The following is a 14,544-nucleotide window of genomic DNA, read 5'->3' on the forward strand; positions in this document are numbered from 1 at the left end:
TAGACTATGGCATGAATGAGAGACAGACCAACAGAACAAGAGAAATTACAAAAATAGAGCCAAATCGGGAAATTTAATAAAAGAGATAGGTGGCATTTTAAATCAGTGGGTAAAAGATGGGTTTTAACACATTCTTTTTAATTAACAAAATTTTTAATTAAAAACATTTGAAATGAATAGACATTTAAACAAAGATACAAGCAGATTCATACATTCCAAGTGAATCGGGTATCTGAAAGTACAAAATGAGACCATTTTAGTATTAAAATAAATCATGGATTAATTTATTTAAAACCTGAGAGTGGGGTGGAGAAACCCCCTACCTAGAACTCGATACCCAGACTCCATAAAGTTAAAATGCTTTCACATGGCAAAAAGTCTCATAAGCAAAGACAAAAGACAAATTGGAAAAGTATTTGCAGTGTTTATCATGGAGCTAAACTCTCTCACATATAAAGAGCTCCTAAAGATTGTGAAGAAAAAGACCAACAATCTGACAGAAAACTCAAAAAATGTCTAAATACTTTATAGAAAAGTAAAAGCAAATGGTCTTTAACATATAAAAAACTTCAATCTCATTCATACTAAGAAAAATGAAAATCGAAATTTGAGGAGCTATTATTTCTCTACCAACAGATGACAGAAAATCCAAAATCTACATCTGTTCCCAGGCTGTGGAGAAATAAGCACTCTTATGCATTGTTGGTGGGAATGCATAATTGTAAAACCCCAATGGAGGGGAATTTATCAATTCCACAAAAAATGTATGTTATATAAATATATACATAAATTATTCCTTTATATAAAAATATATATAAATTTACATAGATACATAAATTTATAAATATATATTACCCCTTGACCTAGTCATCCCACTTTTAGAAATCTAGCCCAAACAAATATGTACATCTATATATATATATATACACACACCCCCCCCCACACACACACACACGACTATTTATTGTGACAATATTTATAACAGCAAAATATTGGAATCAACACATTTATAGTCTATCCATCAATAGCATACTGGTTAAAATAAACTCTTATGCATCCACATAGTAGAATTTATGCAGCTATAAAAAGTATTAAGGCAGTGCTCTATATATTGATACAGAATGATCTTCAGGATACATTATTAAATTACTTTTAAGGTAGTGTTGAATAATATGAATAGTATGCTTGTTTTTTAGGTAAGAAAGAGGAATACAAATACATGTTCTTCATGACAACGTTGTGGTCAACAATGAACCCATATAAAATAGTGGCCTCATACAGTTATAATGGAGCTGCCCTGAACAGCTGTCATATTTTTACTGTAACTTTTCCATTTAGATATGTTTAAATGGCAAATACTTGTTATTGTGTTAAAATTGCCTACAGTATTGAGTACAGTAACATGTAGTACAGGTTTATGGCCTTGGACCAATAGGCTATATACCATATTGCTGAAGTGTGTAGTAGGCTATACCATCTAGGTTTGTGTGAATACACTCTGTGATGTTCAAACTATGATGACATCTCCTAATAATGCATTTATCAGAATGTATATATACTTATATTTTCAAAATATAAACACTGAAAGGTTAAATAAAAAACTAATTAAAATGGTTATGTGGCCGGGTGCGGTGGCTCACGCCTATAATCCCAGCACTTTGGGAGGTCAAAGCAGGCAGATCACAAGGTCAAGACATCAAGACCGTGCTGGCCAACATGGTGAAACCCCGTCTCTACTAAAAATACAAAAATTATCTGGGCGTAGGGCACGCGCCTGTAGTCCCAGCTACTCAGGAGGCCGAGGCAAGAGAATCGCTTGAACCCAGGAGGTGGAGGTTGCAGTGAGCCAAGATCGTGCCACTGCACTCCAGCCACCTGGCAACAGAGTGAGACTCCACCTGAAAAAAAATTTTGTTTTCATCTGACCACTGAATAGTTCAATAACAATGAGCACCTGCAACACACAGAACTTAGTCTCTAGATGCCATCCCCACCCCTGAAGGGAACAAAGACACTAAGGAGGATTCCTTGGAGGAATGACTAGTTCTAGGTTTGCAAAGAATAAAAGAAAATGTACAATATGAGCTGGAGAAATCTTTTTGTGCCAGAGAGTAATGAATGCTTTAAAGCAGAGTTGTACATATAAAGGATGAAGGAGCTAGCTTGAATGAGCTCTCCACAATCAACTCAAGAATGGGAAGGAATTCAGACTGTAAGTGAAATCATATTACATAGTTAAAAATCCAAGAGTTTATGATGATACTCAAAAAAGAGAAAGTCCTCCAAAAAATTCTGTGTCCACTGGAAATAGCTTGTGCAAAAGCTCTCTATTTCTATAATGGTAATTAAAGGGAAAGAATTAGGCATTTATTGTGCCTTTTCTATCTAAATTATATTTCAAAGCATCCACACAGCTAGCCCTAATTGATGTCAGAGAGTGCCTCATTACATGATCCTTTCAGATGATAAGTACTGAAGAAATGATAAAATTCAAAAACATCTATTTTATGATCTCTGATGAAATAATTGATTCAGGCCACAGTCATCAACAGACGCTAAAATCCTAGAGAAAAGGTTAATGGGGGAACTAGATATTTGCAGGATGCTAAGCACTGATTACTTGTTGTTTGTAAGGGGAAAAGGAAAACTCTGTATTGAAGAGACCGTGCTGTCACCCCTGAACACACTGATAATCCTGACCACACTAGCAGTGGGACAATGAGACATTGTGTGCCTCCTCAAGCGATACGATCTGAAGAACATGAGATCACCTATGAAGTATTCTTGCCGAAAAGTTAATCCTGAATCTAAGTGGCTATGAAAGGGTACTTTCCACAGTTGTAAGAAAGCAACTAATCATGAAAAAGGAAACTGAAAATGGATTCGATACTAGGTGGGGAAATTATTGTCAATGTTGCTAGATGCAGTTAGAAAAATGAGCTTTTTTCTTCTTGGAGCTGTGTACTGTAGTATTTGGGGGATGAAGTGTCATAATATCCAGAAATTGCTTTAAATGCTTCAGAAAAAACAGATGAAATATGGCAAATATTAATCACTATTAAGTTTAGGGGATAGTTACTGTCTTAGAGAGCCCATTACAATAGTCCATCCTGTGAATATATGTTGAAAACTTTTAAAAAATAAAAAGAAAAATACCTTCTAAAAACTATATTTTAATATATTCCATTTTTTATTCTTAAATAATGATATATGAGATATATGAGATTTGTCTGTGTATAGAGAAAGTTTTACTTTCACTCACTCATTCATTAATCAATACATATATGCTATGACTGGTGCTGCTTCTCATGACAGGAGCAGACACAGTCCAGGCCCTCATGAGCCCACATCAGAGCAGAGGAAGCAAACATTAAACTAGTTATGAAACTAATTGTTTAATTGCAGTTGTGATGAGACCTTACAGGAGAAGTCCAGGCTGTAAAGACAGCATCTAATAAGAGGAGATCTGGCCTGGCTGGGGAAGTGATGGACAAGCCAAATGCAAGGCAAATATATTGTTCTCCCAAATGCAATGGAATCTTAGGATCTCACGAAGAGAAAGCGGCTGAATTATTGGTAGCAAGAGAGAACTTACAGGTTAGGGGCTGGAGCCAGCTTCCAGATGGTCCCAGAGGCCAGTCAGGTGAGAACAGGGCACGGTATCTGTAGGGACCCACACAGAGGACTTGCCATGTGTCAACCTAGCAGGAACACTGACTCCTTACCAAGCCCGACCAGATACAAGAGGTGGGGCAGGGAGAGAAGCAGGTTAGGGACTTCCTGCCTGGAATCAGCTGAACTCCATTTGTAGAGGGAGAAAGCTGAAGTCCAGCTGGGGAAAGCTGCGGAAGAACTGAGCCGGGGAAATCAGGCAGGGCTCATCCAAGCACACAGAAACTTGGACGATAGGTCAGACTCCAGTTTGTTTACAAACAACAGTACATTACTTGAATTCCCCAAAGTAATACTCTGGAGGAGTATTAACTCGAAGTCTCTCCAGATTGCAAACTTCTCTCAGAGGAATAATAACACATTTTGTCTCTTCCGTCCAAGGAGATCTAGAATTGTCTCTAGAGTTTGGCTTGGTATCCTTCCTGAAATAGTCAAGGTAACATGACTCTCTATTTCCTTACCCTTTACAGATGGAACAAATGTGGTGAGTCTAAGAGACTATACCGAGTGGTAATTTTTTAAAAAACATGAAATATTTTAAGTACATGGAGAAGTACAGAGAGTAATATGCAAAATACCTTGCCTACCACTCAGAATTGAAAATACATGTATAGTATGGTTTTGTGCCTCTTTAAACAACTTTTACAATAAATTACCCAAATCTTATCATACTGTAAAGTAGCAATTTACAAATTGTTTTGCCACTAAGTACTGTTTTTTCAAGATTCATAAATGTAGATCTAGTTTATTTCACTGTAATTATTTGTTATACTCCATCATGAGAATATACTACAATCTATTAATCCATTTTTCCTACTGGCAGGCATTTTAAAATTGTAAACTTTGAAATATTAGAGGTCACACATCCTCGTGTGCTACTGTAGGTGAACATGTGCAAGCGTTTCTCTAACATTTATACCAGAAAGGGAATTCCTGTGTTCCTACATTTTTATCTAAATATGACTCTGGCCTCCTGAGGTGCAGAACATATCTTTAAACTGCTTTGAAGTTGGAGATGATGGAGAAATTCAGCAGGATTGTTGATGGACAATATCATCTTATGGAATAATTAATATACATTTATTTGTAGGGTATTTTGCTTTATATAATTACATTGCTTTATTTATTTATTATAATTTTGTTAATCAGTTAATGACCATATTGGATATTATAATTTACTAGCACAAATAACTTGCATTATAAGTTTCTTTTTTTTTTTTTGAGACGGAGTCTTGCTCTGTCGCTCAGGCTGGAGTGCAGTGGCACAATCTCGGCTCACTGCAAGCTCCACCTCCCGGGTTCACGCCATTCTCCTGCCTCAGCCTCCCAAGTAGCTGTGACTACAGGCGCCCACCACCACGCCCGTTAATTTTTTGTATTTTTAGTAGAGATGGGGTTTCACCGTGTTAGCCAGGATGGTCTTGATCTCCTGACCTCGTGATCTGCCCGCCTTGACCTCCCAAAGTGCTGGGATTGCAGGCGTGAGCCACCGCGCCCAGCTATAAGTTTCTTTTTTGTTAGAATATACACTTCTCATCCTAGACTATCTAGTAAAGCAAGTCTTAGATCTTCTGGAGAAATCCTAGAATCATACCTTCCTCCCATCTTTTATAACCCAAGGACTATTTTTCCATCAAACTGTATATACATTAATTAGTTTTCTCATCTTATTATAATAAGAACTGCTCAATCCAAGTTTTGGATCTTTAGAAAATAACCAGTGTTGCTACACTGTTTATCTAATTTTAGCTATGAACCAAAAATCTTAATATTTTAGCTATCCTATGATCTCTTCAAAGATATCTACTTAAACGGCACCACTAGTCTACCACCCAGCTCACCTGCAAAATCTAAACTTCTGAACCAATAAATATGATTTTATTAACATATCCAAATATTTTTAACTATTTCTACTTGTAAATCATACATCCTCTAGAAAGACATGAGAGAAAAGAAAAGGAGCAAAGTAAATCCAAGATTTGTGCAAATTATGAATTGATGAAGTTCTCTAATGACTTTTCATGGCTAGATTTCCTTTTTTCCTCTCTGTCAGCGTTTTATTTTCCATCCACAACGGAGATAATGCAATGACTTTCATTCACATTTGCTTAGGGGTGATGTGAAAGCTGGTATGTAGCTTTAGTCAACTTTAAAATGTCAAATTTATTGAGTTGATTTAATTCAGTTAGTTACAACAAATCAGGTTATCTTGACTGAGACCACCATTAGATGGTATTATCTGGCAAAAAAAAAAAAAGGTAGAGCTAACCTTTAGCCAAACATAGCAGGAATCAATAGAGTCTGTTTTTCATCCCTGTACTCATAGGTATCCTGTAAACTTCAGCTGACCTGGTATCATTCCAGAATGGCCAGAAATCCTGGGTTCTCCCCAAGTCTGAGTTGTACTGTTTAAGTTGTACTGTTGCATCAGAAGGAAGCAACCCACAATTTGTACTTCAGGACCAATAACTATTAAATCGAAGGAATAAGTTCTGGAGGCTATAGTGATAAAAGAAGGGAAACTTGTTTAGCTTGATAGCAACTTTTCATTCCTGTGCAGATATGTGCATCTTGAACATTTCAAAAGTACAAAGGCACAGCTCCAAAAACAATAATATAAACCAGATGTTCATATTGTTAATCTCACCAGATGGAAACGAACATTTACTTTTTCTCAGAAGATAGTGTATGTTTTGGAGCACTCCCTAAAGATGACACTTACATGTGGTCAGGTTTGAGGGGCAAGACTGTAGGTGGGAGAATATTGTATTGCTAATTTGCACTTCAATTGAATCCCACCAGGTAAGACCCACTGGCTTGGGCAAATGCTGTGGTACTCATCCACCATCTCCATTAACAGGGCAGCCTCAGAGATCTAAGTCCAGATCCAATAACAGCTAATGGTTTTTAGCACTTACTGTGTGCCAGGCACTGTTCCACTTCCTTTCACTTGTATTTATTCATCTAATCCTCCATAACCTCATGAGGTAGATGCTATGTTTTTTTTTCTTTTCTTTGAGACAGAGTCTCACTCTGTCACACAGGCTGAAGTGTAGTGCCACAATCTCAGCTCACTGCAACCTCCCCTTCCTGGGTTCAAGCAATGCTCTTGCCTCAGCCTCCCCAGTAGCTGGGATTACAAGTATGTGCCATCGTGCCAGTCTTATTTTTGTATTTTTAGCAAAGACGGGGTTTCACCATGTTGGCCAGGCTGGTCTCAAACTCCTGACCTCTAGTGATCCACCCTCCTTGGCCTCCCAAAGTGCTGGGATTACAGGCGTGAGCCACTGTGCCCAGTCGAGGTAGATGCTATTATATCCTCATTTTACAAATGAAGAAGTTGAGATACAGAGAGATTAAGTAACTTGTCCAAGTTACACAGCTCCAGAGCTTGTGCTCTGAAGCGCCTAGGTAGGAGTGTCCAATGGAGAGAATACAGTCATGGGTTCTTGGTTTCTGTTTCTGGTCGGGCCAATAAATCTCCTTCCTCATCCCATTTTACCACTATGACTAGAGACAGAAAATAAAAACCATTGCTTCAGGCTGCTAAAAGCCCCAAGCAAAACAAAACAAAATAGCAACAAAATAAGGCAGGTTGGACAAGCTTGCTAGACCACAGCACATATTTTGCAAAGCTGCAAGACGGCCAGTCAGCTAGCTACAAGTTGACTGAGGTCTAAAGCCCTCGGTGACTGGATCCCTTAGAGAATTATTCTAGGATTTGAGACCCCACTGCCAGACTCAAAATCCAGAGGGAAAGACAAAACCAAGAGTGGGACCTGCCATCCACTCTGAAGTGGCCATCAGAAAGTCCTGGCCTTTGGAGACTCTCAAAATCAAAGCTGTTTTGGAGCCAGATCAGGCTTCCTGGGTTTTTTTCCCGGCTATAATTTCATAAAATTCATTAATAGTTCTTCAAATGTTAATAGTTTCACTACAATTAAGGTTAAGGGAGATCTCCTGGTCAAGTCAATTTGAAAAAAACAACATTCTGTTGAAGATACATAATGAATCACAATAATGTGAATCTATTAAAGGCTTACAGATGTCCTGCAGTAAAGAAACGTGTTTAATGTTGTTTAAGCTAGCATTTCCCAAACTTGCACCCCTTAACATATCATGGAATATCATCTGGGACTAATGCTCCAGAATGAAGTTGATCAGTGGCATCTCAAGACAGGGGTGGAAAGGAATAGATGCTCTCTGGTCTGCCATGTCTTAAAAACATTCCACAAAACCCGTTACAGCCCCTATATCCCTGTTCCCTGGGCCTGGTACCAGGAGGGCCTTCTCTGAAAAATTTGGCAGGGTGAGGGCTCTGAGACTGGCATTCCATAATCCCAGGCCTAGGCTCAGCCTCCTAAGTCCCATTGGACTTTTCTATCCAACAGCTTGGTGTGTGGCCCTAAGCAACTTGAAAATGAGCCTTTCAGTTCTGATCCACAAACCAGGGGCCAAGACATTTTGTTTGGATTTTCAGATCTTTGGCAATCTTCCATATAAGTGGTTCCTCAATAAGCAATGAATCACGAACATCCATTATGGACAGGAGCAACTGGGTAATAATAGAACAGACACATGCTGTCCTTATGGCTTTTTCTTCAAAAGAGGGGGAGCTAAACTGGATTAAGTTCGTTCCCACAGTATGTTACTCAGTGTTTCTTAGGGTATGAGAAACCTGGAAATTACAAAGCAAGCCAAAAATGAATTGCTCTTTGGTTAAGTCACACAACTAATTGTTAAATTCCTCTGCTACCAAACACAACATTTCATTCCCAGTCTATCAAAGATCACCAAACCAGGCAGTAGCCACCCTACAAATATATTATCTACTGTTCCATCCAACCAAGGATCTCAGAGCTTTTTAAAAGTGCAAACTGATTAGGACATTCATCTTACTGGAACAGAACTGTTCACAGGCTAGCGCTGTTGTCTTAGGACATAATTCTTTGCTAGGGAAGGTGGAAATTAGGACTGACTTTTATAGCTGCTATGGTGCTCATGAAGATCGTTAATGACACTTTGTGTTTGTTAAGGTGGAGTTATCAATACATGAAAACTTCTTATTAGATTGTGACAATAATGACCTAAAGCTGTTATTATAACAAGTGAAAACCGTACAATGAAAGGGAGGATAGCTACGTGGCCTTGACCTGGTTTCTGTATTTCCATGGCTTTAGTTTCCTCATATAAAAAGAGGATTGAAGAAGAAACTCATTAAACTTCTTTTAAGCTCTGAGTTTCTATGAATATATCATAGCCTGGTATAAAATTTGAAATATCCCATGATATAGAATTACATACTTTGTACTGAACTTTTCATGTGTGTTTGCCTTAACTCCTCAGAGGAATGGTAGGCTCCTCAAGAGCAGAGCTGGTACTGCCTTTTCCCACACTTCTTTGTTGAGTGTCTTGTACTAAGTCTGTTCTGTTCTCTACTAAGCCTCCAGGCATAGCACCGTGGCTGGCCCATCACTGGTGCTCAATAAATACTTGTTGACCAGCTAACATAAGAAGACGCACAATTCTGCCTTCACTATGCCACTGAAACTTCTCACCCAGAATCCATTAACCTCCTAATATTCCAGCCAAACAGCCTCCTCTTGATCCTCATTAATCTTGACCTGTCTGGAAGTTGGGATACCATAGAATTCAATCTTCTGCTTTTTTCTTAGCCTTCTGTATGTGTCTCAAGGGGCTTGACTACCGATAGCTCTTTTAAGTAAAACAGCCTTTTCTGAAGATGTGGGCTGGACTTCTTCCATCACATTTTAAAGCCCCTGAACCCTCAGCCACAGCATTGACCATTAGGTAGTTTCCTGATCCCAAGTGCCTGGCTTGGAGTTCAATTTCCTGAAGTCTTTGGTCGAGAGTTGCCTGCACTACAGGCATGAAAAAGTCTAGGCTTTTGGCTAGCAAATGGAGAAATAGAGAGGAACTGGCCCAGGCATTCACCAGCAATATCCGACAGGTCAAACATGATATCAGGGTCAGCAGGGCCACAGTGGAGCAAAGTCAGGAAATCAGGAAACTCTGAACAACACCAGGTACCCTCCTCATGCTTAGTCCTGCCAATCAAAAGTAGCAGGGAGACTAAAGGGTAGTAGTGACAAGATGGCTGCCAGGGCCTGCTATATTGGCCTAGTCCATCTACTCAGTCTTCATGAACACAAGGCAGTGGGTGGGTAGACATGCAGTATTATCAGAACACTTTCTACTTCTACATCCCTGTGACTTGAAGATGAGATACAAACCAAGTGTAATAAGAGAAGAGCAACTGTAATTCTTTCTTATCCTGTGGATTAGATGAGACATAAGGGAGAGGAAGGCAGCTGTTTATGCTTAGTGGGTACTTTAAATTGTACATTTTCATGTGATCAGGAAAGGGACAAAGTGGTCTGATGATTCATTTTACAATAATACTTATTAGGAGTTATTGGGCATTAAGTGCACAACAAGCATAATCACACTTAATTCTCACAGTAGTTATATGGGGTAAGCATCATTCTTCCGATTTTGCAGGAAACCAAGGCTTAGAGAAGTTTATTACTTTCTCAAGTTAGCTGGAATTTGTATCCAAGTTTCCCATGCCCCTAAACACTCTCTGACAGTGCGTCTCAACATTAGATAGATATGTGCTGGTCATCTACTCTGGAAAAAGCACCATTTTGGAGCTATGGAAATTAAAAGTATGAACTAGACATAGTTCCTGTGCTCAAAGAGTAGTTCATGATTCAGTAAGATAATTAGAGTCTAGTCAAACTGGTGTAGTACAAAGGAGAATTGAGTGCCATAAGAAACTGAAACATCTATAGCAGTTGAAGACAGAGATCAGAGTGACTTGTGTAAGTACAGGTAATAGAGAAGAAAAGCACAAGATGGACATAAGAAACACTGAATGATCCAGAACTGCCAGAGATGAGAAAGCTTAAAAGGAGGCAGGAGGAAGTGCCGTTAGAATGGTAGTTTGGGGCAGATGAAGGATTCTCAATTTCCAGCCTTGATTTAGTTATATTCGCTCTGGAGAACAGCTGATGTTTTCCAGCAGGAGGATGCTATAGAAGAAGTCTGAAAGTGGTCTGCTGTGAGGGTGGGAAGTGGATCAGCTTGAGTGAGGAAGGACATTAAGGAGGCTGGAAACTACAGAGGCTGAGAAACCAGCCAAGAGGTAGAGAGCTGATGAGGGAAGGAGCAGTGAGACCAGAAGAAAGAGGATGGGTGAGAGGTGAGAACGACTAGAGTTGGCAAACAAACAACTGTGGGGCATAAGTGGGAAAAGAAGTAAATGGAATCCCACAGGTGATTCGAAAGATGGTGGTATGATTGTCGGTAATGATCCTGAGAAAGGAACTGAGGGGGAAGAATGTTTAAAGGGAAGGTGATGAGTTCAAGATACTTTGAATATACCAACTGGGAAGTGTCCTCAAGAAGCCCAAGGGCAAGCATCTGACAGGAATTGGAAGTGTAGGATAGGTGATCAGGAGATCAGTCATGACTGAATAAAGAAATGGGTGTGTCAAATGCATGAAGACTTGAAGCCACAGAGTACCAAAGGAAAGAAATCATTCATTGATCAATGAACTTGAATGAGCTCTTACTCTGTAGACATGAAGGATGCAATGGTGACAGGAGCCCTGCTTTCATGAAATTTACCTTCAGGAATGTGAACCAAAAAGAACAAAGCCAAATGCAGAATTTTAGGGGACGTTTGTTCTTAGAGGATGAATGGAGAGGAATAGCAAGACAGGTAACGAGACCTCTTAAGGAAGAGATATTGAACTGAGACCTGAGGATGGTCTCAGTTCTTGCAGAGCAGTGAAAGAGTGTTCTAGGAAAAAAGAACAAGTACAAAAGTACAGAAGTCACAAAAGGTTATTAGAGCAACAGAAGGAAGGCCAGTGTGGCTGTAGCCTACTGAGCAGGTAGAAGACTGGTATGAAATGAGACTGGAAAACGCTACTGCCAGTGGTTTAGCAGAGAGAGGCTATGTCTGGGCCTTGGTTGGTGACAGAAGACATAAGGAAAGGGCCAGATATGAAGTAGAACTGATAGAATTTCTTGATAGATTAACTATGGGAGATGAAGGAAAAGGGGAACCAAAGGTAACTCTGAGATTCTTTGCTTGAGTCAGGTAGGAGGTGATGCCATTCATGTGGATATGAAAGACTGAGGGAGAAAAACATTGGAGGGATAAAGAGGTTCATCTTATACATGTAAAGTTTAAGATGCCTAAGTGAATATTATTTGGATTGCTAAATAAAAATAATGGTTTTTTGGCAATAAGGAGGCCACTGGTTTCCAGGCAGAGGTGTGGCTCATGGTAGTTCTGGAATCATATCCTTTTAGCCACTTCCCTGACAGCTCCAACAGAAAGTCTCTCTGAAGGATTCCATTGGCTTGGCTTGGGCCCAGTACCCAGCCCTGGGGTATTCACCATGCCAGTGGACTCCCAAGACTGGATCTTACCTGTTACCTTCACATTCTAGTGGCTGGTGGGCAGTGGGGCCCAGGGAAGGCATGCAGGGTTCATTTTCAGAAAGAATGTAAAAGACATACCACAGAGACAATGAAAATAACCACAACAAGCAGGGAAGTTTGCCTGTGGGACTTGCCATGCGGCAACTTTTTTTCCAGTGTCCTCTCCACTAAAACCTTAGAACAATCTGTATTTTGTTTCATTAGAGACAAAAATTAGAGTGAGAAATTATAGTGGTATGTGGACATCTTTTTGCCAAAATAGGCTCACTTTGATGATGCAGCCAATTGGCACTCCTAAGTTATTTCTGCTCAGAGTTCAGAAATGCTGAATAATAAATTGGCTGTTTGATCTAAGTGTTCATTCATTTCCTCATTAAACAAGCATATCTTAGGTACTTAATATGTGCTAGGAGATGTGGGGTATATACAGATGTATAAGACAAATCCTTTAATCCTGTGGGAGAGATTAGACATCAATACAAACAGTAATACAAAAGAGAGTGGGTTAAGTGTCGTTTGAAACAAAGTCCTCATTAGGAACCTGACTGTGATATCTTAAGGAGGAGGTGATACTTACATAGAAAAATCCAAGAGAAGAGGATTTGCCAAAGCATAGAGACAGGAAGTTCAAGGTGGTATTGTAGAATGGCCAAAACATCAGTTGAGCCGTATTCTAAATTTGCATTGCAAGTAATAGGATGTAGGGGTTGGAAGCATTAGAGGTGGGGAGATGAGGAGAGGTCAAGAGGTCACCACACCTGCTCTGTGCATGAGCATAGAGAAGAGAGAAGATGGCAGCACTAGAGAAGAAAGCGTGGATGGAAGAAAAGGTATGGAGGGAGGAAGGTTTGGCTGGACCAAGGGTGGAAGGTAAAGAGGACTTTTGGAGAAGAAGGAAAAAGTGACTGAGGTTTTAAGCCGAGTCAACAGGAAGCTGTGGTGGTTGGGGAAGGTATGGCCAGTTGGTTTTGGATATAGCTGAGCGAGTCTGAGGTGTCAGAGGGACAGACTGGAGTAGATTTTCAGCAGTGGGTTGGGCATATGGAATTGGAACCTGAAAAGTCATGTGGACTGGAGACAAAGCTTTGGGCAGTATTAGCTGGCAGGTGAGCTTTGAAAGTGTGACAGCAGAAGAGATTCCTGGGCAGGAAGTGTGGAGGGGAGGGTTGAGGTCAGAACCTTAGGAAATCAGGACAGTGAGGAGTCAGAGCCGTAATCTAAGGAAAGATCAGAGAATAAAGGAGGAAAATGTGATCATGACAAAAGCTAAGGCATGATCCAGCAAATCTTTCATGTGGATGAACCGGTTTTCAGAGAAACAGTTACCTTGTGGCAAACGGAAAACACATCTTTATCCTACCATAACTCATAGGAGGAGATCCTTAGGCTGAGTAGAGATGTGCTGTGCTACCAGTTAAGCAAGATTTGGCACTTTTGTTCGGAAGTGCGTTTGCCAAATGAGTTAAATATGTCCCTGTCTAACAAAGTGGGCAGTTGTTGACTTACTCTGTAGGCACGAAGGATGCAATGCAGTGGTGACAGGGGCCCTGATTTAATGAAATTTACCTTCAGGAATGTGGATCAGAAAGAACAAAGCCAAATGCAGAGTTTTAGAGGACATTTATTCTTAGAGAATGAATGGAGAGGAAGAGCAAGACAGGTGACAGACAGAATACTATGTCTGGCAGGGTCTGGTCAGCTTTGGGGCTTCCTTCTGGACCCTTCTCAGGAGTCCTTCTCTACCTGGTGGAGTGGGACTTGGAAATAAGGGAACCAAGGAAGCCTTAGATTCAAAAAAGGAGGTTCACATAGAGGCAGATTGGAGGGGTGGATTATTTAAGGAAAAGGATGATTTTGTGGTAGGGGAATTATAAAACCACATCTAGAAGACTCTTCTCTCTGTGTTTTACTAGGAAAAGGGAAAGAATTAGAAATGAAATTAAAACGGGAACTAAGTATGAAAACAGTGATGTTTTTAGATATTCAAGCTAGTAAATGCCATTCCCTCATCCAGAAACTTGCACGTTACATTATATGTGAATTGCCTGCTTTCAAAAAGAACTGAAAGTCACTTACTTCTAATTTAAAAAATAATGCATGCTGGACTTTGAAAGTATGAAAACACAAAAGAAAGTGCAAAAAAAATCAGGTTACCACTAATTCCTAATCCAGAAATAAACTTAGCCTGAAAAATTCTACCTTGGAATTGGACAATGAGGCTATTTCTAATCTTTTACTATTTCAAGCAATATTATAATGAACATCCTTGTGCATTCATTTTTTAATATTTGTCTGAATATTATCTTACTATGAATTCCTTTAAATGGAATTGTGGGGTGAGAGGAGAAGCACACTTTTTAAAATGTTCAATAAATATTGCCAAATTACTCACAA

The sequence above is a fragment of the Colobus angolensis genome, unplaced genomic scaffold (genome assembly GCF_000951035.1).
Source record: "Colobus angolensis palliatus isolate OR3802 unplaced genomic scaffold, Cang.pa_1.0 Scaffold57, whole genome shotgun sequence".
In the NCBI taxonomy this organism is placed as follows: domain Eukaryota; kingdom Metazoa; phylum Chordata; class Mammalia; order Primates; family Cercopithecidae; genus Colobus; species Colobus angolensis.